General features: G+C 32.1%; 1 long non-coding RNA gene across 2 annotated transcripts; it reads right to left on the bottom strand.

Moving 5' to 3' along the window:
* Nucleotides 1-3,625: 3,625 nt before the first annotated feature.
* LOC143067355 (uncharacterized) lies at nt 3,626-18,403 on the bottom strand. Of its 2 annotated transcripts, XR_012975928.1 has the most exons (5): nt 18,101-18,403; nt 12,900-12,959; nt 12,175-12,319; nt 9,620-9,695; nt 3,626-6,018 (listed from the first exon to the last, which is right to left on the bottom strand). It is a non-coding gene; the product is annotated as an uncharacterized LOC143067355 (long non-coding RNA). The 2 variants fall into 2 exon arrangements; XR_012975929.1 differs by lacking the exon at nt 12,900-12,959.
* Nucleotides 18,404-24,790: the final 6,387 nt, after the last annotated feature.

Genomic DNA, 24,790 nt, shown 5'->3' with positions numbered 1-24,790 from the left:
AACCCTATATAACGTTCATACACTAATGAGACGAAGTTTTTCGATGGGTGTGAACCCTATATTACGTTCATACACTAATGAGACAGAGTTTTTCGATGGGTATGAACCCTATAAAAAGTTCATACACTAATGAGACAGAGTTTTTCGATGGGTATGAACCCTATATAACGTTCATACACTAATGAGACAGAGTTATTCGATGGATATGGACCCTATATAACGTTCATACACTAATGAGACGGAGTTTTTCGATGAGTGTGGACCCTATATAACATGCATACACTAATGAGACAGAGTTGTTCGATGGGTGTAGACCCTATATAAAGTTCATACACTAATGAGACAGATTTATTCGATGGGTATGAACCTTATATAACGTTCATACACTAATGAGACAGAGTTTTTCGATGGGTATGGACCCTATATAACGTGCATACACTAATGAGACAGAGTTGTTCGATGGGTGTGGACCCTATATAACGTTCATACACTAATGAGACAAAGTTATTCGATGGGTATGAACCCTATATAACGTTCATACACTAATGAGACAGAGTTATTCGATGGGTATGAACCCTATATAACTTTCATACACTGATGAGACAAAGTTATTCGATGGGTATGAACCCTATATAACGTTCATACACTAATGAGACAGAGTTATTCGATAGGTATGAACCCTATATAACGTTCATACACTAATGAGATAGAGTTTTTCGATGGGTATGGACCCTATATAACGTTCATACACTAATGAGACAGTGTTTTTCGATGGGTGTGGACCCTATATAACGTACATACACTAATGAGACAGAGTTGTTCGATGGGTGTGGACCCTATATAACGTTCATACACTAATGAAACAGAGTTGTTCGATGGGTATGAACCCTATATAACGTGCATGCACTAATAAGACAGAGTTTTTCGATGGGTAAGGACCCTATATAACGTTCATACACTTATGAGACAGAGTTGTTCGATGGGTGTGGACCCTATATAACGTTCATACACTAATGAGACAGAGTTATTCGATGGGTATGGACCGTATGCAACGTCGATTCACAATTGAGACAGAGTTATTCGATGGGTCTAAAACTTGTACATCGTTCGTACACCAATGAGACAACGTTATTCGATGGGTATATAGCCTACACAATAGTCACACACCAATGAAACAGAATTATTTGATGGATATATACCTTATACAACGTGCATACACAAATTAAACAAACATTTAATGATCATACATCTATGAGACAAAGTTATTCGATGGGTTTAGACCCTAATCAACGTTGATACCCAATTGAGACAAAATTATTTGATGAGTCTAAAATTGATACAACGTTCATATACCAATGATACAAAGTTATTCGATGGGTGTAAACCCTATACAACGTGCATACACCAAGTTAGTCGATGTGTATAGACCCTATGCAACGTGCATACACTAATGAGACACAGCCAGGTATTCGATGGGTATATACCCTATGTAACGATCATACGCCAATTAGACAAAGGTATATGCCATTTAACGATGATACACCAATGAGACACTTATTCGATGGGTATAAACACAATACAACTTTGATAACCCGTTGAGACAAAGTTATTCGATGGGTATTAACCCTACTTAACGTTCATATACCAATGAGACAGAGTTACTCAATGGGTATATACCTATACAACGTTCATACACCAACGAGCCATTATAATCCTGGTATTTTTAATAACTTTTATACAACGTTGATACACAATTGAGACAAAGTTATTCGATGAGTCTAAAACTTATACAAAGTTCATATACCAATTATTCAATGGGTATATACCTATACATAGTTCTTACACCAACGAGCCAGACGTAGTTATTTGATGGGTGCAAATCCTTTTAACGTTCATATGCCAATGCAACACTAGTATATATACCCTAAATAACGTGCATATACAAATGTGACAGTTATTCAATGGGTATATACCCTATACAACGGTCATACACCAAAGGAGAGTTGTAACGATTGTTCATTGTTGAAGGTCAGATAACCCATAATTTCTTAAATCCATGATCTCTGTTGGAGTTTTCTTATTGTAACGATTGTTTATTGTTGAAGATCAAATTACCCATAATAGCTTAAATCCATGATCACTGTTGGAGAGTTGTCTTATGTAACAATTGTTCATTGTTGTAGGTCAGATTACCCATAATTTCTTAAATCCATGATCTCTGTTAGAGTTTTCTTGTTCTAACGATTGTTTATTGTTGAAGGTCAGATTACCAATAGTTGCTTAAATCCATGACCACTGTTGGATCAAGGTCATATAACACAAACATAAGTTCCACACATCAGATCTGATAGTTAAAACATCTGAGAAACTGAATTACCGGCAAGTATGAAAATTAATCATTGACCAACAAGAGTGCACATACTGAAATGCGTCGCCTTCTTTACTAATCCTTGATACTACATGTATCTTGATAGACCTAAATATAAAGCTTTATTACAACTGTCACATAAACTCAACATTAACCAAGAAAATGAAACATTGATTAATTAACCATGAAAATGAGGTCGAGGTCAGATGAACCATGCCAGGCAGACATGTACAGCTAACAATTCTTCATTACAACAAATATAGTTGACTTATTGCTTATAAATAAAGAAAAACAGACCAAAACACAAACACTTAAAACTTAGCAATGGACCGTGAAAATGAGGTCAAGGTCAAATAAAATCTGTGTATCAAAAATATAGATCATAAAATATTTCCATACACCAAATATAGTTGACCTAATGCATAAAGTATTAGAAAAATAGACCAAAACTAAAAAACTTAACTTTGACCACAGAACCATGAAAATGAGGTCAAGGTCAGATGACACCTGCCAGTTGGACATGTACACCTTAGTCCTTCCATACACCGAATATACTAGCCCTATTGCTTATAGTATCTGAGATATGGACTTGACCACCAAAACTTAACCTTGTTCACTGATCCATGAAATGAGGTTGAGGTCAAGTGAAACTGGTCTGACAGGCATGAGGACCTTGCAAGGTACGCACATACCAAATATAGTTGTCCAATTACTTATAAGAGAGAATTTAACATTACAAAAAATCTGAACTTTTTTTTCAGGTAGTCACTGAACTATGAAAATGAGGTCAAGGACATTGGACATGTGACTGACGGAAAGTTCGTAACATGAGGCATCTATATACAAAGTATGAAGCATCCAGGTCTTCTACCTTCTAAAATATAAAGCTTTTAAGAAGTGAGCTAACACCGCCGCCGCCGGATCACTATCCCTATGTCGAGCTTTCTGCAACAAAAGTTGAAGGCTCGACAATAAAACCATAAAAAAGAGGTCAATGACAGGTAAACCATAATGTACAGCCTGCAATCGAATAATCATTCCATACATCCATACATCAAATACTGTTGTCTTACTGCTTACAGCGTCCAAGAAAAAAAATGTGGCCAAGTTCATGTAGCTTTCAGACTGACTTGTAATCATTTGATACACCAACTTAATATGATAGACAGACAAACGGTGTGCAAACCTAAAGTCCCCTTTTGACTGCCTAACTAAGAGCCTAATAACTTGCATATAATTCTGGGTTCAAAGTAGTTATAACATTTTTTGGTACAAACTTTATTTCATTCAATGTCATTTCAGTCAACATGAGCCACAAACATTACAATTAATAAATCATTCAGTTAATGTTATTATAGCATCTATGCTAATAAGCAAAAAAAGTTTGTGAGGGCTATTCCATTTAATTGTATGTCGGAAGGTAGGTAGGGACTTTCAAAATATCCCTACAACCAAGAACAATTTTCCAGATAATTCTTCATAATGCTAATAGACGCATACTGATAACGACCCATGACCCAAGTTCAATAATTAAACTTCCCTCCCTGATACATTTTAATGGAATAACCCTCACAAAGAACATACAACCTTAAAAAAAAAGAAATCATTTTATACGTGTGATATTGTTATGAAGACATACAATTAAAATGTTTTACTAATATATTTCAATTTTTTTTCAACATTTGATGTATTTGTGACATCATCAATGTAGGTGGATTTTGTGAAAACATTATTTTTTTCATAATTTGGCTAAAGAGCTAGGGCCATTTTCCCTAGAGTCCTTTTCATTGGATAAGATAGGTAAATCATGTTTTAAATAACCCGATAGATGCTAATCATAGTACTTGAAAATAGGTCACATCATCTTTTTTCATACCTTGAACAGGTATTCCTACAAAAAACAAGGCCAAGACTATTGAATTTTTTATATTGATTCTGTTTAATTGTTAACACCCTTTATGTGCATATGGTACCATACCACATGACTTGTCAAGAAGCCAAATAATATAGAACAAATTCAAATGGGATGCTGTTTTTCTCATTCTGAATATATGTATATCTGTTTTTGTCCTGCTCTTTAAGGTTTTATCGGCTATAAGACAAGATTAGATATATTTTAACTGGACAACATCTTACTTAAATACATTAGTTGGCCATTGAACACCTTGTGTTACAAACTCATGTAATATGGCCTTGTTTGGCATTTTAACAAATGGGCTCTTTGTTGTATTACAGATACAACAGCTTCTTGATGTTTTACCTACAATCACAATTTGTAGTGTAATTGATTTGTTCTGTGGTGTTGTTTTATTTTTTGATGACTTAGGTACCAGTGCAGGAACAGTGGTAAAAGCGTCTACACAGTTGGTAAATTGGCAACAAAATTGCTGTTAACTGCATTTGTCACATATACAAATGTAATACCATGTTTAAAAAAGGTTTCGAATATTGTTTGTGTTATTTTCAAACTTTTTTACAATTAGTCCAGTCAAACTAAGATTGAGCCCCAAACTAAAATGTTTTAGTTCTAATCTATAACATTATGCCCTTAATATACACAGAAAAAAGTCCCATAAAATCTAACTTGAGGAAAACTCAAAATCAGCATTTCTAATTTCCTATGGAAATTAAAATTTGGAAGGGGGAGATAACTCCGCAAAAATGTCTTTTTTGGTCAGTTTTTGGTTGATTTTCTTGAAATTTATGTAAGGTATGAAACTTTGATGGGTTATAAGTTGGTTTATTGACTAAATCATATAATCTTCTGTTCATGAAATGTACAAAACCAAAGTGTTGTGGGTAGTTTTATTTTTTGTGTGCATTTTTCATTGAAGAAATTGCAAATTAGAAGCTTTGTGACCATTTTGAAAATAATAATGTAAAAATTTGATATTATCTATATCTGTATATTATATTTTTTCAGCATCTTACTTGTCTAAAGAAACTTTAAAGCACTAAAATAAGAATACATGCTTAATTATTTTCATTAAATTTGAGATTCTTTTTCTTGATATGTTGAAAAATTTAATAAATGGTCAACTAATGAATTACGAAATCTAGATTATAGCTTGATAAAAGATATGAAAACACCTTTAGAATTGTTTGTTATACTCTAAAGACTGCTAAAAAAAACCAAGAATCAATACATTCTGATGAATATAAGCGGCAAAGTTATTATTATTATTTTGTGTCAATTTTTATTGATATTTCTGCCATTTTTGCAAGAGTTATATCCCTTTTCAATGCAAATCTCCATAGGAATTTTATATGGTGATTTTTTTAGTCTTCCTCCAGTAAGATTTTATGGGACTTTTTTCTGTGTATATTTGGGGTATAATGCTAAAGATTAAACCTTAAAAATCTTCTGTTGCAATTACTTTCAGGTTAGGGTCAAATTTATGCTAGATTGACTGGACTAAATAAGCCTTTTTTTTAGTTATGTGTATATGCACCCCCTAATGTGGTTAGATATTTGTTATTTTAGCTTCCTCTAATGAATAAATTTTACAAGACATATTTGTTTATATGGCAGAAATAATAATGACAGCCAAAATTTGGTGGTCATATACAAAAGAAATATTAAGTGCATTTCAAATATTAAATTCTTGCATATCTGTATCTTTCCTCTATCAATTTTCTTCTTAAATGACCTGAAAATAAAATCATTGTTTCATGGCTATTATAACATTTTTAATAAATAAAATGCAAAACAACCTGTTAGTGCTAAAATTGAGTTTTTCAATTTGAATTATCAATCTATTTTAAGGTCAAGGAACAGTAAATGGGTTATAACACCACTGTCCCAGATTAGGGGAGGGATTGGATCCCGCTAACATGTTTAACCCCTCCACATTCTCTATGTATGTGCCTGTCCCAAGTCAGGAATCTGTAATTCAGTGGTTTTCATTTGTTTATGTGTTACATATTTGTTTTTTGTTCATTTTTTATACATAAATTAGGCCGTTAGTTTTCTCGTTTGAATTGTTTTACATTGTCATTTTGGGGCCTTTTATAGCTGATTATGTGGTATGTGCTTTGCTCATTGTTGAAGGCCATACACTGACCTGTAGTTGTTAATTTCTGTGTCATTTTGGTCTCTTGTGGAGAGTTGTTTCATTGGCAATCATTATAACCACATCTTCTTTTTTATATGTTGCAGATTTTGATTGTACAAACGAAGTCGGTGACCTTATATTTATTTTGCAACATCAAAACAGATATTTATGTATCAACGACATATAGTTTAAAAAAAAATCTATAGAGAAGAATCAGAGATTTGATGAATTTTAAGCCAGATTTTGGAAGGTTTTTGCTGATTTTAAGGGCTTTCTATACAAATGTTCACTCATTTTGAAAGATTTCAATCAGTAATATTTCAAATGATAAATGAGATAAATGCATTGCTTGTTAGGTTTTCACAAGTTCATAGAGCCAGAGTTGTATATATGCAAAATTTGACTGAAATCTGTTACATAGCTCATTTACTGTAACTTGACCTTAATAAAGATCACATCTCCCCTCTGACTATAGAATCCATTTGCAATAGATAGTTAAATTTGCAAAAAACTTATCTATGAAGAGTATATAAAAATAATGTTAGCTACAGATAGTAAAATGTAAAAATCAGAATGAAAATGGGGATTTTTTTTAAAGAGACAACAACCCGACCAAAGAGCAGAAAGCAGCCAAAGGCCACCAATGAGTCTTCAATACAACAAGAAAATCCCGCGCCCTGAAGCGTGCTTTTAATAGGTGGTCCCTAAACAAAAATATGTACTAGTTCAGTGATGATGGACGTCATACTAAACTCTACATTTGTTTTCGTTTCAATAATGAAATTTCATGTCATATCCAGAATGAGCAGGTAGGCATTTCAATCTGTGGTTTATCATTAACATCTACATCATTAGGTCTCTGGTGGAGAATTGTCTCATTGGCAAACTTAACACCACATCTTTTCTTTTTTATACGTTTGTATGTAACATACACATAGAACAAGGGTAAAACCTGGATTGGAGTAATATAGACTATATCACAGGATTTTTTTGTGTTTATCAACTTGAAATAGATATTTTTTTATATTAAAACATTAAGGGCTGCTCCAGAAAATACTTTATCCCCCAAGAAAACATTAAGGGCAGTTCCAGAAAATACTATGTTCCCCCAGGGAAGGTAATTAATTTTTTTTTTTATGTGGGTGGTTGTATTATGCATTATACTTTCATATATTAAAATAAAAACTTTAATATGTATGAGATATCATTACATTCTAGATTATATTACAATTTCAAAATATATGTGATAATTAAAATTTTATGCTTTAACAAAATTAAAAACAAAGGTCAAATGTTAAAAATAGTGTTGTCTCGTACCAGTAGTAATCTAAAAAATCTGTAAAATTTCACAAATATTTTTTGATTGCTGTAGTTAATTTAGTATAATACGAAAAAATATTTTGTTTTATTTTGTGAACAAGAATATTGTCAACGTAAGAAAACTTTCTTTTAAAAGGGATAACAGATATTATATGCGATGCAACAAAAACACACCAGACCACAAGATATTTTTTACTTTGATTGATATTTAAATTCATGGTTTCCCTATACCTATGAAATCAACAAAGAAACTAAAAAAATATGAGGTTGTCAGGTGTAGGGCCTGTCTTGCATAAGTTAGTGATTCACATAAACACATACCTAATTCTGTCCCAAACATTGAGAAACATTTAATAGTTTCAGGTTTCATAAATTTTGACACCAGAAACTAGATCATTTTTTATATTTAAATTTTCTCTACATCTATACAGGTGTCATATGTGAAGCAGGATCTGCCTACCCTTCTAGATCACCTCCAGTTTGTAATAGGGTCCGTCTTTAGGGTAACATGTTTTATACACTATTGGTTGTCTGTTGGTCTTTTAAAATTTTTCTTTGGTACCTTTCGCTTCTCTTCTATTATAGCTTTTGTTATAATAAGGGGGCTAGCGGGTCTAAATCATTTTTTTTTAAATATAGGATTTCCCTTTTCTTTTCTATAAATAAACTTTATCCTATTCTTAAAAGAAAAATTAAACAAAAATATGGGGTCACCGTTCATTTAAGCTCACAATCTTCATTTGAAAGAAGAACGTATTTCTGTTAAAGTACTTTTTTTCTGTTGAACTAATAGGAGAAAAAAAGGTAAAATCAAAATAAAAAAAGAACTAAATTACAGAAATTGCTTAAATTTTTCAATAGTTTAGTTTCAGTAAAGTTCATTTGAAAACAATAATAAAAAATACAGGTCACTGGTGCATGAGTTAAAAAAGTTATTGCAATTTTTATGCAAAAAATGGCATTTTTTTCACCAAAGGATGATAATTTGGAGCATTTTCAATGATATAAACATTTTAAAAAGTCTTCTGGGGCCAAAACGAATTGTTTTTTTTGGTTGATTTTTGAACCATATCATAAAGTAACACTAATAGTGTAATAAATAAAATTTGAAATGAAAAAGCAAATGTTTCAATTTTTGCTGATTTTTTTCTTAAGCCTCCTTAAGGTGGTACCCAACACTTTCACTAAAATTAACTTGGCTCGTTTAATTTTCATAAAATTTTGACAATGTATTTTCTTTGACCCTTCAACAAAAACATAAAAATTTCAAAAATTTTGAACCAACCGTTTTGTTAGAAAAATTACACTGGTTATATAGCAGTTTGACAAACACCAATTTTGATCATTGAGAATCTTAATATTCCCTTTACAACACAACGTAATTAAAACGTTTAGCTGACCTTACAGAGTTATGTCCCTGTAGTGTTAGGTATCACCTTAAGGGGAAAATGCAATAAAAAAACAAAAACAAATGGTTAAAATCTATTTTTAAGTTCAATATCTCCTAAATACTTCTGCAATTTCCATAATTTCTCTATCTATAGCATTTTTAAGACAATAAAAAAAACTTGAATTTGCCCTTCTGTACTATTTACAACCATGCATGGCAATTATGATGGTTGGCATGTCAGGTCCTGGGACTAGATACCCTAATGATGGTTGTGGACAAGCTTGGTTATATTTGGCTCAGTAGTTTCAGATAAGATTTTTGTAAAAGTTAACAGACAATTACGACGGACTTCAAGTGATGAGAAATACTCACTTGACCCTTTGGGTCAGATGAGCTAAAAATGGCACGAATTGATACATCTATCAGCCAACACAAATAGCCAATGAAAACATTTGTATGAATTAAACACGTTACTATAGATATTACCATTTGAAGAAAATCCAAGCAACACTGCCAGTCTTTAATGCATGTTTTGCTCGTCTAAATTACTATAACCATTCACCTAAAAATAACAAAGAAACAATAACATGATAGCAAATTAATTAAAGTTGATAAAGAAAGAGAAAAATAAAAAGTAATAAATGTGTATTTTTTTAATTAATTCAGTCAGTTTCCAATGGGAAAATCTATGCAAGAATGTAAGCCAAAGAGGAGATTTTTTGTTACATATTGTTAATATTTCTTGGTTAAGTGCTCACAAGTTATCTCAAATTAAAATATTTAATATGTGCCTGTCTCAAATCTGGAACCAGGAGCCTGAAATTGAGTGGTTGGTTTCCATTAAAATTGTTTTCAATTTATTTGGTCCTAAATCTAGCCATTATTTTTTCTGTTTTGGTCTTTTATACTCATGGTTGAAGGCATTACTTATTGTCCCTTCTACCCAAATCAATTGTGACTAGTTGTCACATTGGTAATCATACCACATCTCCATCTTTTCAAACCTCTTTAGAAGCTCCTGTACATGTATGAAGTCTGCCTCATATGAAAAAAAGAACAAATATGAGTACAAATGTATATGTTGATCATATGTTGTTTTCCAAGCACAGAAATTTAGAAACGATCCAGGTAAAATTATTGATCCTTTAAATAAACTTATTTGAAACGGTTACCAAATCAACACTGTAATTAGGTCTTTAAATTTTGTTTTTATTGGTATAATATTGATTTGTTATTATTTAATTAAAATCGAACTTAATATTATAGTTATATACATATGCACATTTATGGATCTTACAATCTGTCAATACCTGTATCTTCGCATTGCACAAGTTCATGTTTTTGCTCCGAATTACTTTATGACACCTGTTTACTAAATCCAGTAGATGGTGCATGTGTATTGATTGACAAATCAGTCTTAGATGCATGATTCTTTTTATAAGTTGTTATTGGCTTTGAACTAGCTGTCAGTAACTGTGAATATTTGTTTTCATTAATTTTTTTGTACATTAATTAGGCTGGTTTTTTTCCTATTTTTATGTTGGGGTGTACCAGTACCCATCCATGTCAATTTTCTGTTTTTTGTTAGTTAGATGTATTTCTATTTGTATCCTTAAGCCGAGTTAAAAAAAATTCCACTGATTTTCATAGTTTGTTATTATGTTGTATTGTTACACCACTTTTCCAGGTTAGGGGAAGGGTTAGTGCTTTCAAACTAGTTTAACCCTTCACAATCGTATGTGCCTGTCACAAGTCAGGAGCCTGTAGTGGATTTTTGTTGCTGTGACTGTGTTACATATCATTTTTTACATAAATTAAGCCATTACTTTTCTCGTTTGAATTGTTTTACATTTTTTTTTTTAGGCTTTTTATATCTGACTATGTGGTGTTGGTTTTGTTCTTTGTTGAAGGCTTACAGTGACATATAGTGGTTAATTCTGTGTCATTTAAAGCCCAACAATATTTTGCAAATTTTGCTTAATATCTTTATTTCAAATTATTTAAATATAATTTCTGTACAGTTGTAAGACATAATAGTGTCCATGTGGACAATTTTTCATAGAATTTTGGTATTTAATAATGTCCATTGCCATGAAATATTGTCCCTCAACTGGACAGAATTTTACTGCAAAAGTTATGAAAAAGTGTTCACCTACAGGACAAGTTGTCATAGTAGTCACTATTAAATTGTGTCCTCCAAGGGAAGTAATACAAAGGCCATTAAAAAGTTTTATTACACTTGAATATTAATAAAAATCTGAAGGATTGATTAGAAATTGATTAATATACATATGTAAACAAAAAATTAAGGATGGAAGTAAATAGAGAGAAATTAAAGTTTTAAGAAATACCCAGCTAATGATAAGAACAAAAAGGAAGAAGAGTGTAAAGTATAAAATCAAATGTGAAGAACTATACTATATTTATTATGAGAAGAAGGCAATAGAAAATATAGAATTTTGGTATTAAACACTGTCCATTGCCATGGAATGTTGTCCCCTACGTATACAGCATTTTACAGCAACAGTTATGAAATATGGTCCACCTACAGGAAAAATTTTTGTAGTGATTGTTATTTAATTGTGTCCTTCAAGGAAAATAATACTGAACAGCATCTGTCACTTTTTTATTTCAATTTAAATCATCACACATGTATATATATTAAAAGTATAAATAGGAAGATAAGGAAGATATGAGTGTCAATGAGACAACTCTCTGTCAAGGTAACACTGTATTAAAGTTAAAATATGTCCAGTAATAACAAGGCAATGGACATCATTTAATATTTTGATCATATCAAAAAAATATCCTGATGGATATAATGTCCTGAAAAAAAGTGTCCACCAGTACAGAAGTATAGTATTAAATAATGTTCATGTTCATAGACACTTTTTCATATCCAAGGACATATTTTCATAGGAAATTGTGTCCAGGACACATCTAAATAAGTAAATATTGTCCATGTATTTACTATGAAATAATGTCCTCTGGACATCATTTCATAGGGGACATTATTAAATCCTACACAGTATGTGGTTTACCCTAAAACATCTTCTTATATGTGAACTGTTGGTGTCCTATTGTTATTCTTTGTCAAATTAATCATACAGTGTCATGAAGGTATCACTGCCAGATGGGATAGTATCTTGCTCTTTACTTCATCAAAAACTTTAAGGGCATCTGTACCTAAAAAATAAACATTCATTCATGTATGTGAATAGTTATCTAACTTTCAATAGTTAAGGGATTTTTTTCCCAAACCATTACAATATTATCTTTGAAAAAAGCAGTACTAGTACACAATGTACTACTGGAATTTATTCAAGAAATAAATAAGAAACATTCAGAAACAATTTGTCAACATCTTATTGTGTTTATACATATATCTCAACTTGTTCAATTTGCTCCTGTATGTATTGTAACAATATATTTGATTTTAATGAAAAAAAAATTAATCTCTGAATTATTGAAAATTATTACAAAGTTCTTGATATCACAAACAAGTCAAAACATTTACAAAATGTTATCATCGTACAAGAACATCATTCGTAATTAAAGGTCAACATGTAGACATCTTATACTTTCAGGTATTTCACATCCAATATTTTATGGCAATATTCTATACAAAGCACTGAACTTGAACAAGGAGGATCTGAATTAAGGTCATTTCCTGAAAATTGGGAAGCAAGCTAGAGTCCAGATGTAGGTTTTGTTTCCTGTTTGATTTTTTTTATGACCTGAACACCTTTCTTTAATTTCCTTTTACCTCTTTCATATGTAACATGGGCATAAGGTCTGCCTCTTTTCCTAAACAAAGGCATTTTATCTAAAAAAAGAAAAGAAAAAAAGACATAAATTCATCATGCTTTATAGACAGTCCTCAGTAGGGAAAAAAGCTATTGAAAATAACATGTAGCAATATTTTTTTTGCAATTCTGGGTCTTGATAATTTATGCATAGCACACCGTGAATTAATTGGCCCACAGTGACACAGTCACATCGAACGTTTATAAAGATAAAACATGGTCCATTGAATTGGAAATGTGCAAATTAAAAGCGGATGCTTATAAAACACTAATAAAATGACAGATTCTAATGAATATATAATACATACTTGTAATTAATGAACAAGAGGCTCTCAACTGTAATTTTTTGCTTAAATCTTCATCAATTATTATTTTTGCTTTTCAAATTAAAAATGCATTTTACCCCTTAGTTTCCTTTTAGCCATAGGGCTGTTTTTATATGCTAGGAAATAGAATACAAAATTTATACTAGATACTCTAAAGCTCATTCAGCCTAAGTTTGGCGGATTTTAATTCAGCAATTTCAAAGGAGAAGATTTTTTAATATTTAAGAGAACAAATTGTAAATAATAATATTGAGAATTGAATGTAAAAGGCAATTACTCCTTAAGGGTAAATTGAACATTTAGTTCAGAAGACTTATTTGCAGATCTTACTTTGCTTAACATTTTTGCTGTTTACAGTTTAATATCTTTATCTATAATAATATTCAAGATAATAATTGAAAACTGCAAATTTTCCTTAAATGATCAATTCAGGGGCAATAACCTAAAAATCAGTTACCCTGATGATAATTTCAGGGCGGGTAGACCTTTACCTAATGAATTATATTTTAACTCCTTCTCTGATTTGCTCTAAATGCTTTAGTTTTTGAAATAATTAATTATTTAGCCAAAAACTGCATTCTACCCTATATTCTATTTTTAGCCATGGTGGCCATGTTTTTTTTCCGGGAAAACAGAAAATAAAACATAAACTTTATTGGAGATACCCTAATTATAATTCACCTCAAGTTAGGTTGAAATTTGTTCAGTAATTTCAAAGGAATATTAAGATTGTTTAAAGTTAGCAAACTTATTCTAAAAGAATTGGTATTAATATTGATTTTGTTATCAGTAAAATAAAAGCAAACTAAATATTATTGTTATATACATATATGCACATTCATGGATCTACAATCTGTTGATACCTTATCTTAGCATTGCACAAGGTCATGTTTTTCTCTGACTGTTTATGACGTCTTTACACTAAATCCATGTGATGTTGGATGTGTAATGATTGATAATTTAGTCTTAGATGCATGATTTTTCTTATTGTTAATGGCTTTGAACTAGCTGTCAGTAACTGTGAGTACTCTCAGATCTGTACTTATGGTCTTTTTGTTGTTGGAATGTTTAAGTGCCCAGCCACTTTCACTCTGTTTTTGTTAGATATATTTCTATTTGTATCCATCTGATGAGTTAAGCCTTTTTCAACTGATTTTTATAGTTCGTTTCAATGTTGTACTATTACACCACTGTCCTATGTTAGGGAGGGTTGGGATCTCGCTAACATGTTTAACCCTGTCACATCATGTATGTATGTGCCTGTCCCAAGTCAGGAGCCTGCAATTCAGTGGTTCTTGTTTGTTGCTGTGTTACATATTTGTTTTTCGTTCATTTACTTGTAAATTAATAAGGCCGTTAGTTTTCTCGTTTGAATTGTTTTACATTTGACATTTCCGGGCCTTTTAAAGCTGAATATGTAGTATGGGGTTTGCTCATTGTTGAAGGCTTTATGGTGACCTATAGTTGTTTATTTCTGTGTCATTTGATCTTTTGTGAAGAGTTGTCACATTGGAAATTACACCACATCTTTAATTTTATATGATGAACAAATTGTGCAAAATTGTCTTTAAAGGGCAATAACTCCTTAAGTGGTCAATTGACAATTTTGGTCTTTTAACTTTGCTAAACATTTTTGCTGTTTACAGTCTTTATCTATAATAATATTCAAGAAAATAACCAAAAACAGCAATTTTTCCAAAATTTACTATATACATGTAGTGGCAGCAACACAACAATTGGTTGTTCCATTCATCTGCAAATTTCAGGGTTGATAAATCTTGACCTAATGAACAATTAAATTTTGATAACATATTTGCTCTAAACGCTTCAGTTTTTGAAACATAAGACAACAAGAATGTGTCCTCAGTACACGAATGCCCCACTCGCACTATCATTTTCTATGTTCAGTGGACCGTGAAATTGTGGTAAAATCTCTAATTTGGCATTAAAATTAGAAAGATCATATCATAGGGAACAAGTGTACCAAGTTTGAAGTCGATTGGACTTCAATTTCATCAAAAACTACCTCGACCAAAAACTTTAACCTGAAGCGGGACAGACGGACGAACGAACGAACGAACGGACGCACAGACCAGAAAACATAATGCCCCTCTACTATCGTAGGTGGGGCATAAAAACTGCATTTTTACCTATGTTCTACAGTGGTGGATCCCTTTTAAAAGGGGGGGGTTCCAAACCCAGGATAAAAGGGGGGGGGGGTTCCAGCTATACAGTCCCCATTCAAATGCATTGATCGGCCCCAAAAAAAAGGGGGGTTCCAACCCACTGAACCCGCCCCCCCCCCCTGGATCCGCCAATGTTCTATTTTATTTTTAGCCATAGTGGCCATGTTTTTTTTTACAAAACACAAAATTAAACACTTAGGATCATTTAGAATAAGTTTGCCTGCAACTTGTTCAGTAGTTTCAGAGAAGAAGATTTTTGAAAGCTAACAAACATAATGAACAAACTGTGTAAAATGGCTTTTAGTTTTCTCGTTTGAATTGTTTTATATTGTCTTATCAGGGCCTTTTATAGCTGACTATGCGGTATGGGCTTTGCTCATTGTTGAAGGCCGTACGGTGACCTATAGATGTTAATGTTTGTGTCATTTTGGTCTTTTGTGGATAGTTGTCTCATTGGCAATCATACCACATCTTCTTTTTTATGTTTAAAGGGATAAATTCACAATTTTGGTCATATTGACTTATTTGTAGATCTTAGGCCACGGTTCTTTAATTTGTAGGTTTACGGATTTTCTCCATGAAAAAGTCGGGTCGGTCGGTCGGGAAAAAAATAAAAAAAATATCTTTCAAGACAGAAAACTGATATGCAAAATAAATATATATTTCACCTTTCTATAATAATATGTTTGTTATCCTATTTTGTCATCATTTCTTAAATTTTAGTTTAATGAAATATTATTGCTCAGTTGTAATAAAAATTGCATGACATTGCCTAATAATTTCCCGTAAAAAAGGGGTGCACGGACAAAGACGTAATTAAATTTCATAAAGGAAGACAAATTCACATAGCTCTTAATCAATTCCAGAAAACTTGGTGAATAATGATCTTCAAGAACGAAAACTGATAAAGAAATAAATGTAAAAGCGTGGTAAGAAAATAATTTTCAACACACGCGTCAAAAACGTAATAGACTCGTCCACTGGAAAAAATGAGAATATCGGGTTAATCTGTTGTCACGCATTCCCGTTTTTATCCAAATGGACGATTTTTTTTAATTATCTATGAAACAAGAAAATTTTAAATGATCTGTTAATATTCAGTACTTTAACTTGATGTCCTGAACTTCCACCTGTCCACATTTGGACAAGTCTATTTCTATGAGAAGATGCATCTTACGGACTGTTGACAAATAAGAGAAACGAACTTATTGTGTAATTGGTTTTAAACACGGGTTTCGTTCCACAAAAATATTTGTCCAAACGACATGTCAAGGTCATTAATAATTGATTTATCTATTTTTAGAAACGTAAACTGGAAGTTTCATTTTTTCACAACAGAAAGTGTTATCAATTCTGTTAGTGATTAATGCATTTCATTTTATAAAAAAAGGATAATTTATTTATTTTTCAGGGATAATGCATTTGTTAGGGTCGGTGGGAATGAAAAAGCATGAAAAGTCAATTTTATTTTTATTCTGGAAATCGGCAAAATCAGGTCGGCGGATCCGTAAACCAACAAATTAAAAAATCCTGGCCTTACTTTGCTGAACATTTTTGCTGTGAACAGTTAATCGTTATCTATAATAATATTCAAGTAAATAACCCAAAACTGCAAATGTTCCCTAAAATTACTAATATAGTGGAAGCAACCCCATACCGGTAGCCAGGGGGGGTTCGGACGAACCCCCCCTTGAAATCAAAAAAGCACTGTTAAAGTCAACGTCTTGTTCAAATTGTGACTGTTAAAGTCGAGTTCATGAGTCCAACGAACCCCCCCCCCTTGGAAATTCCTGGCTACGGGCCTGAACCCAACAATCAGTTGACGGGTTTGTCTGAAAATTTCAGGGCTGATAGATGTACAGCTAATAAACATTTTTACGCCATGTCAGATTTGCTCTAAATGCTTTAATTTTCAGATATAATCCCAAAACTACATTTTACCCCTATGTTCTATACATGTATTTAGCTTTGGCAATTTGTTTGGCACCCATGTTTTTTAGGAAAGGTGAGCTTAAAACTGAGAGAGACTATTTAGTAACTGTCTGTTTTATGGTAACATTTTAAACCCATGACATGTACATTGTACAGTGATTTCCACTGTGAATAGGCTGGGACAATGTGACCTGATTGCCTGCGGACTATATATAACACAGCTTGCAGACTTCCTCTAGTAATGGAGTTCTGGTATTATATACTCAGTTGTGTAGCCTACATTTTGTAAATTACCCTTATTAACAATACAATCTTAAAAGATATCATGAATATACATATGTACCAGTGGTGGATCCAGAGGGAGGGTTCAGGAGGTTGGAACCCCCCCTTTTTTTTGAAGATCAATGCATTTGAATTGGGGACGTATATTTGTACAATGCTTAAAATTGGTTAATTAATAACCCTAAACTTCCTTCAACAACATGCAAGACAGCTGACAGATCCAATGCCAATAAAACATAATCATGTCTCTCTACAATCTTAAGTTTAAGAGTACACCATTTGTAAAGTCAGTAACGAGAATCATTACCAATTTCTGAAGGGCAGCGGGCTCTCTGTTATTAGCCTATTGGTCCACAAAAAAATACACAGAACGGAATAAAAAAATTCTTGCACGTTGGCCGTTGCTCTTTTTACCGATTTCACGAAACTATTTACCCACTATGCAGACTAAACAATCTCGATCATCAAGGTGTTATTTTCGACTGAATTCTAATTTATAGTATAATTTACAACTATATTCACTATTTATCTGTTTCTCCCTGTCAATATACTGCCATTATTGGTCTTCGTGATAATGGCGACAGCTTGCTCATATAAAACCATATAAAAGTTAAAACGGATGCGGTAACGTCTTACAGTTATGCTGGTGAAGTTCGGATTATGATACTTATTATTGCTTCTATAAGACATTTGTTAGACCGTATGGTCCCACGGTCTTAATTTGTTAGTTATATAAGAAGGCTAAAAAACCTAATACATTTCTTATATTATAAGCTAAAAGGTATAGGATTGGGTGTAAGTTCTCTCTATCTATTATATAAATATAAGAAGATGTATTATGAGTGTCAATGTGACAACTCTCAATCCAAGTCACAACTTGTATAAGTAAACCGTTAGAGGTCAAAGTACCGTTATTAAACACGGAGCCTTGGATCACACCGAACAACAAGCTGAAAAGGGCCCTAAAATTTACTAGTGTTAAATCAATCTAACCAGTCGGAAACCCGGTTGAAATAGAACAAAAGAATCGAAGCTCTTTGTTAAAAAGGCGATAAATGCTTACTGTAAGGGAGCTACCATTTGATTTTTATGGGGGGGCTAGGATGAAAAATTTTGTCCTGCATTTTTATTTAGCTGTAATCTCTGTCCTGCCTTTTTATTTTTTACTCTGTTCGGTCCTGCCTTTTTTTTTCAGTTTATCCTGACTTTTTCTTACCTAAATTGTCGTCCTGACTTTTTTTTTTTTGCAAGTGTCTCATCCTGCCTTTTTTTTTTACTCAAAACTCCTGTCCTGCCTATTTTTTTCAAATTTCATCCTAGCCCCCCCCCCCCCCCCATAAAAATCAAATGGTAGCTCCCTAATGTTTACTATAGTGACAAAAAATTTAAAAGTTAATAGAAACAAACAAAATTACAATTTTCTTCTCAATTACGAAGTGTTTTATTTTAAAAACACCATTTGCATAAGTTTTCAATTTATCTAGTGCATAGTTAAGGATTATGTACCCTTGTGTTGCTTCAATGCTAAACATATGGAAATTTTATAGAAAATCCACAGCCTTTATCCTTGTTCTATCATGTTTGGTATTTTGATGACCGATAGATATAGGAGTATTGCATGCAGTGCTAGCATTGATTTCCTTAAAACAAGTTTATTAATGTAGTTATTGGTTTGAAAAAAAAAAATATGGACCAAATCAAGTACACCTTTTAGAGTGCGCTCGACTTTAGTGACTCAGCATGAGGTATTTTGGAATTTACAGGTTGTTTAGAACTTTTTGCAAAAAATAAACACTAGCACATCATAGAAAAGCAAGTGAGTAATCTATGTTTCAAATTTTATAACAAAAATGTCTGTATTAAAGGCTGTGGATTTTCTATAAAAATCTTGATTTATTTGCCACAAAGTACTCGTTTTCTATTAAATGCAATGCAACAGTAAATAATAATGCTTTGCATCAAGTTTCCCCCTAGTATATGTTCAAAATGGCCTGTCTCTATTATTCATTATATCTGTAGTTTTGATACAATAGATGTTTGAAAAATTCGTACAAAAATGGCTACAGAACGGTACATAAACCTTAAGTAGAACAATTAGATAACAAGTCGACGACATGGGTATCTTTCAAGTTGGATGTAGAAAATGCACAACCTCCGATTTAAAAAAATTAGGATTTTTCTTGTATGTAATTACTAGGGTTTATTGTCTTCCACCACTAAAACAAATCTAGTCTGCCCCTCCACGAAATATTTAATTAGATTTTTTTTTTTAATGTTTATGAATATTCGAAAATTCCACCTGACAACCGACCAGACAATAGTTTTAAGATAAATCAATGCAGACAAGATCATTAACTGATGCTCATTAGCTAGTTGATACATTTGTCTTTTAAAATACAACTGACATATAAGGATCGTAATGGTGCAATGTGGATAAATTTATCGGTTTCCAAGAGCAAAATCGGCAGCGCGTCATCCCTACAATGGCTTCCATTTCTACGATTGTGAAAATGAACTGGCGTAATGGGGAGATAATTTTGACGAAGAAGAATCCTGACTGTAACAGGAAAGCCAATGGTCAAATCTGAAAAAAAAGAAAGAACCGAGAAACACTTATGAAGCACATCACAAAACATGTTACAACCACTGAACATCAGGTTCCTGGTTTGAACCATTCTAACGGGAAAACCATTGGTGTCATTGGTCTAATCTTCAAAACAAAAGAGAATCGAGAAACACTTATGAATCACATCAATAAACTACAACCACTGACCACCAGGTTCCTGACTTAGGACAGGTGCAAACAAATGCAGCGGGTTTAAACATTTTAATAGGTATCAATCTTCACCCTAACCTGAAACAATAGTGTAACCTCACATCATAGAAATATACACTATGAAATATAAATTGAAATTACTAATTTCAATCAAAAGACATAACCACGAAGAAGTGAATATACACTGGACGAATAAATTTGATATATGACACAATGTTGAAACAAAATCAATAAAATAAGGGGTGAGATGTTAAACAATACCAGAAAGACAACCATAACCTTGGACAAAATAGTTCTCAAAAAAATAAGCAAAATTGGGGGGAAAATGGTAAAAGTCATTTATGGGCAATAACTCCTATAAGAAGTCATTGACAGTTTTGACATATGTGAACAATTGATTGAGCTCAACATTCTGAACATTTTTGCTGCTGTCATGGTTTTCTCTATTTATAACAGTTGTCCAAATAATAGACACAACTTGCATTTTACCCCCACCAAATGTCCCATTTTTAGCAAGTCGGCCATCTTGGTTTGCAGGCAATGTCATAGGACACATTTTGGTCCAGCCTGCAACTTTTGTTGCAGAAAGCTCGACATAGGGATAGTGTTCCGGCGGCGGCAGCGTTAGCTAACTTCTTAAAAGCTTTATATTTTAGAAGGTGGAAGACCTGGATGCTTCATACTTTGTATATAGATGCCTCATGTTACCAAGTTTCCGTCAGTCACATGTTCAATGTCCTTGACCTCATTTTCATGGTTCAGTGATGACTTGAAAAAAAGTTCAGATTTTTTTGTAATATGAAATTCTCTCAAATTATAAGTAATAGGATAACTATATTTGGAATGTGCGTTCCTTGCAAAGTCCTTATGTCTGTCATACAGTTTTCACTTGATCTCTTCCTCATTTCATGGATCAGTGAACAAGGTTTAGTTTTGGTGGTCAAGTGACTCAAGTCCATATCTCAAATACTATAAGCAATAGGTCTAGTATATTTGGTGTATGGAATGACTGTAAGGTGTACATGTCCAACTGGCAGGTGTCATCTGACCTTGACCTCATTTTCATGGTTCATTGCTCAGTGTAAAGTTTTTGTGTTTTGGTCCGGTTTTAAAAATAAACTTTAAGCAATAGGTCAACTATATTTGTTGTATGGAAGAATTGTTAGCTATGCATGTGTGCCTGGCATGGTTCATCTCACCTTGACCTCATTTTCGTGGTTCAGTGGTAATTTTTTAGTTTTCTAGGTTAAGGTTAAGTTTATGTTTAAATTGTAATAAAGCTTTATATTTAGGAAAATCAACATATAATATCATAGTTAACTTGCTCACTTGGACCTTTGGGCTAGCTGGCCTAAGAGTGAACAACTATTTATACAACCACTTGCACTTTGTATTAAAATCACAAGACAAGATTATTAGTAATATATTTATTAGTTTTAATTACAACAAATATCAACAGTAAACAACTCTGGTATGCTGTAAAGCGGGAAATTTTCAAGACAGGTTTAAGTTCTCTAATTTTGGTTGTACATTATAAAATAGCAAGAAAACAAATACCTGTGAACAGGTTTGGTCATAAATATCACCAAAGGAGCAGGGGACTAGACCATTTTCAAATAATCTACCTTTAGACTCAGGATTTTCATATTTCGACAGGTTACCTACTAAGTGGTTAGACATCCTAGTACTTAGTTAAGTAAAAGTAACCAAAAAAATTAAAATCAAAAATATAATTGGTGCAATTTGGGTGGAAGGTTTACTGTTTTCCGTCGAATAATATTGTAGTGTATAGAAAACATAAAACAGGCAATTTTCTCCAAAAATTGTGCCATTAGTATGCTTGATTTTATTTCTGTAAGTTGCTTTTACTTGACCAATTAGCAGGATGTCCTACCACAGAAAAGGTAACCTGTCCAAAAAGTATAAACTCTGGGGTCAAATGTCAGATAATTTGAAAATAGACTATTACGCACATATTTGGCCCAAGAAATATTAGTTTTTGGGATCTACTTCTAATTTGCTCATAATACAGAGATATCCATGAAATAAGAAATATATATATATGAATAAGAAAATATTTACAAACGTTTGATGACATTGTTACATAAAAATAAACGCATAATTCACAAAAATTCGTAAGGGTTCCACGGAACCCAGTGTCTCGCCTACTTTTGCTGTTAATCGCAGACTCAACAAAAATGAGGAAAAACATCAATAAAAATTTCCCTCTTGATACTGTCTTTTGATAGAAAAAAGCTTCCAAGTTTGGTAAAAAAATCCAGGATAGTTTATGAATCTAATAAATGATTTATAAACTTTAACTGCAGACTGTATGTAATGTTAACTGGAAGAAAAACTAAGTCGGAAAAAGTGATTTTTTTTTTTTACAAAATTTACTTCTGAATAATATCTTATGATCAGAAACAAGCTTTTGTTTAAGTTTGGTAGAAATCCAGGATAGTTTAAGAACATTATAAAAATTTTAAAAACTTTAACCACAGAGTGAATGTTTTGTTTCTGACAAAAAAACTAAGTCCATTTATAAGTAAAATACGGAAAAGTGGAAATTTATTTTTACAAAATTTTCTTCTTGATACTATCTTATGATCATAAACAAGCTTCTGTCCAAGTTTGGTACAAATCAAGGATAGTTTAAGAAAGTTATTAAAATTTTAAAAACTTTAACCACAGAGTGAATGTAATGTTTCCTCGCAGAAAAACTAAGTCAAATTATAAGTAAAATACGGAAAAAATGGAATTTTATTTTTACAAAATTTACTTCTGGATACTTTCTAATGATCATAAACAAGCTTCTGTCCAAGTTTGGTAGAAATTAAGTATAGTTTAAGAAAGTTATTAAAATTTCAAAAACTTTAACCACAGAGTGAATATTTGTGGACGCCGCCGACGACGACGGAATGTAGGATCGCTTAGTCTCGCTTTTTCGACTAAAGTCGAAGGCTCAACAAAAATGAAGATGTCATGCACTTGTCAATTCATATTTCCTGGTGAAATCATTGTCTGCAGCGTATCAGCATCTTTAATAGTTTTTAATAGTTATTTTAAAGGTCATTATTTTGGTAAGTTCTTACTTCTTTAGTCCAAAAAAAGACTCATGAGTTCATACAAATGAAGGAAAAGAGTGAAATTTGTTTTCCATCCCAAACTTAGTCAGGTATATCACACAGAACACCTATTACATAAAAGAGGGACATAAAGTGATGCCAGGGCAAATTTATTATTTCATCACGTAAGCTAACTTGAATATTTACACTAAATTTTAGGCCATATGTGGGTTTATTGTCCCTCCAGTAATATCCCTGAAAATTAATCACTTTACAGAAAACAAGAGAAAATTCATTGTTTGCAAAACAATTATTCATTTGAAAAATAAGCTGAACAGCAAACTTAATGAATTGTTCAAATATGAACTGATGAAATTGAATAAAACTGATTTTTTTCTTAAGAATACCTTTTATATTATATATATATATATGTAAATATTGCACTAGCACAAGTAAGGTTAAAAAAATAAGCAGTTGCAACACTGTTGAAATCTTCACACCTTAAAATTTAAAAACTTAAAAAACTTAAAATTCTACAGTATAAAAAATAAAATCCACTTATCAACATGTGGTTATATAAAAAAAAAAGTATGTTTAAACTTCCTAAAAAATCGGGCTCAAATTTTTAGCATTAGTAAGTATTTATCCCTATACAGAAGGACAGACATGGTGACACCCAAATGTTTATGTCCTCTGTACTACCATGTCCTAGGCAGAAAAAGACTGAAAAGAGATTAAGATGTCAGGAATGTATGAAAATATCACGAAGGTGACTACTGTATTCTGAAAAGAAATTACATAATATGCAGGAACTTATTTTAATAGGCTATTCTATATTCCATCAGTATTAATAATGCAATTTCTTTTCTATGAACATAATGAAGATTATTCCTATTGTCATGAATATGTCTTATTTCATAGCAAATTTCACCCATCTTATTTTTGTTTCAAACCAGATTAATAATTTTTTTCTTTTTCCCATTCTCAATTATCTCAGATCATCTCATTAAACATATTGATGATGGAATAGGATATACAAGAGGAGATAGATATAGTTCTTAAAATTACTAATCACATTTCATTCACATGTGTCAATATTTTTATTACTGATTATTATCATGTGAAGAGTAAATGGGCTTGAAAATCCTCCTCAATATTCATGTTATTTTTGCTGCTGAATTTTAAGCAAACAACAAAGAACTAATCTTTATAACTATATTACTTGAATTAAAACATTCACTTAAATACTAAGCAATTTTAGCCTGTACTATAATTTTCCTGATT

Source organism: Mytilus galloprovincialis, chromosome 3, assembly GCF_965363235.1.
Source record: "Mytilus galloprovincialis chromosome 3, xbMytGall1.hap1.1, whole genome shotgun sequence".
Lineage (NCBI taxonomy): Eukaryota > Metazoa > Mollusca > Bivalvia > Mytilida > Mytilidae > Mytilus > Mytilus galloprovincialis.
The sequence above is the reverse complement of the archived record's forward strand: the minus strand, read 5'-3'. Positions and strand labels throughout refer to the sequence as shown.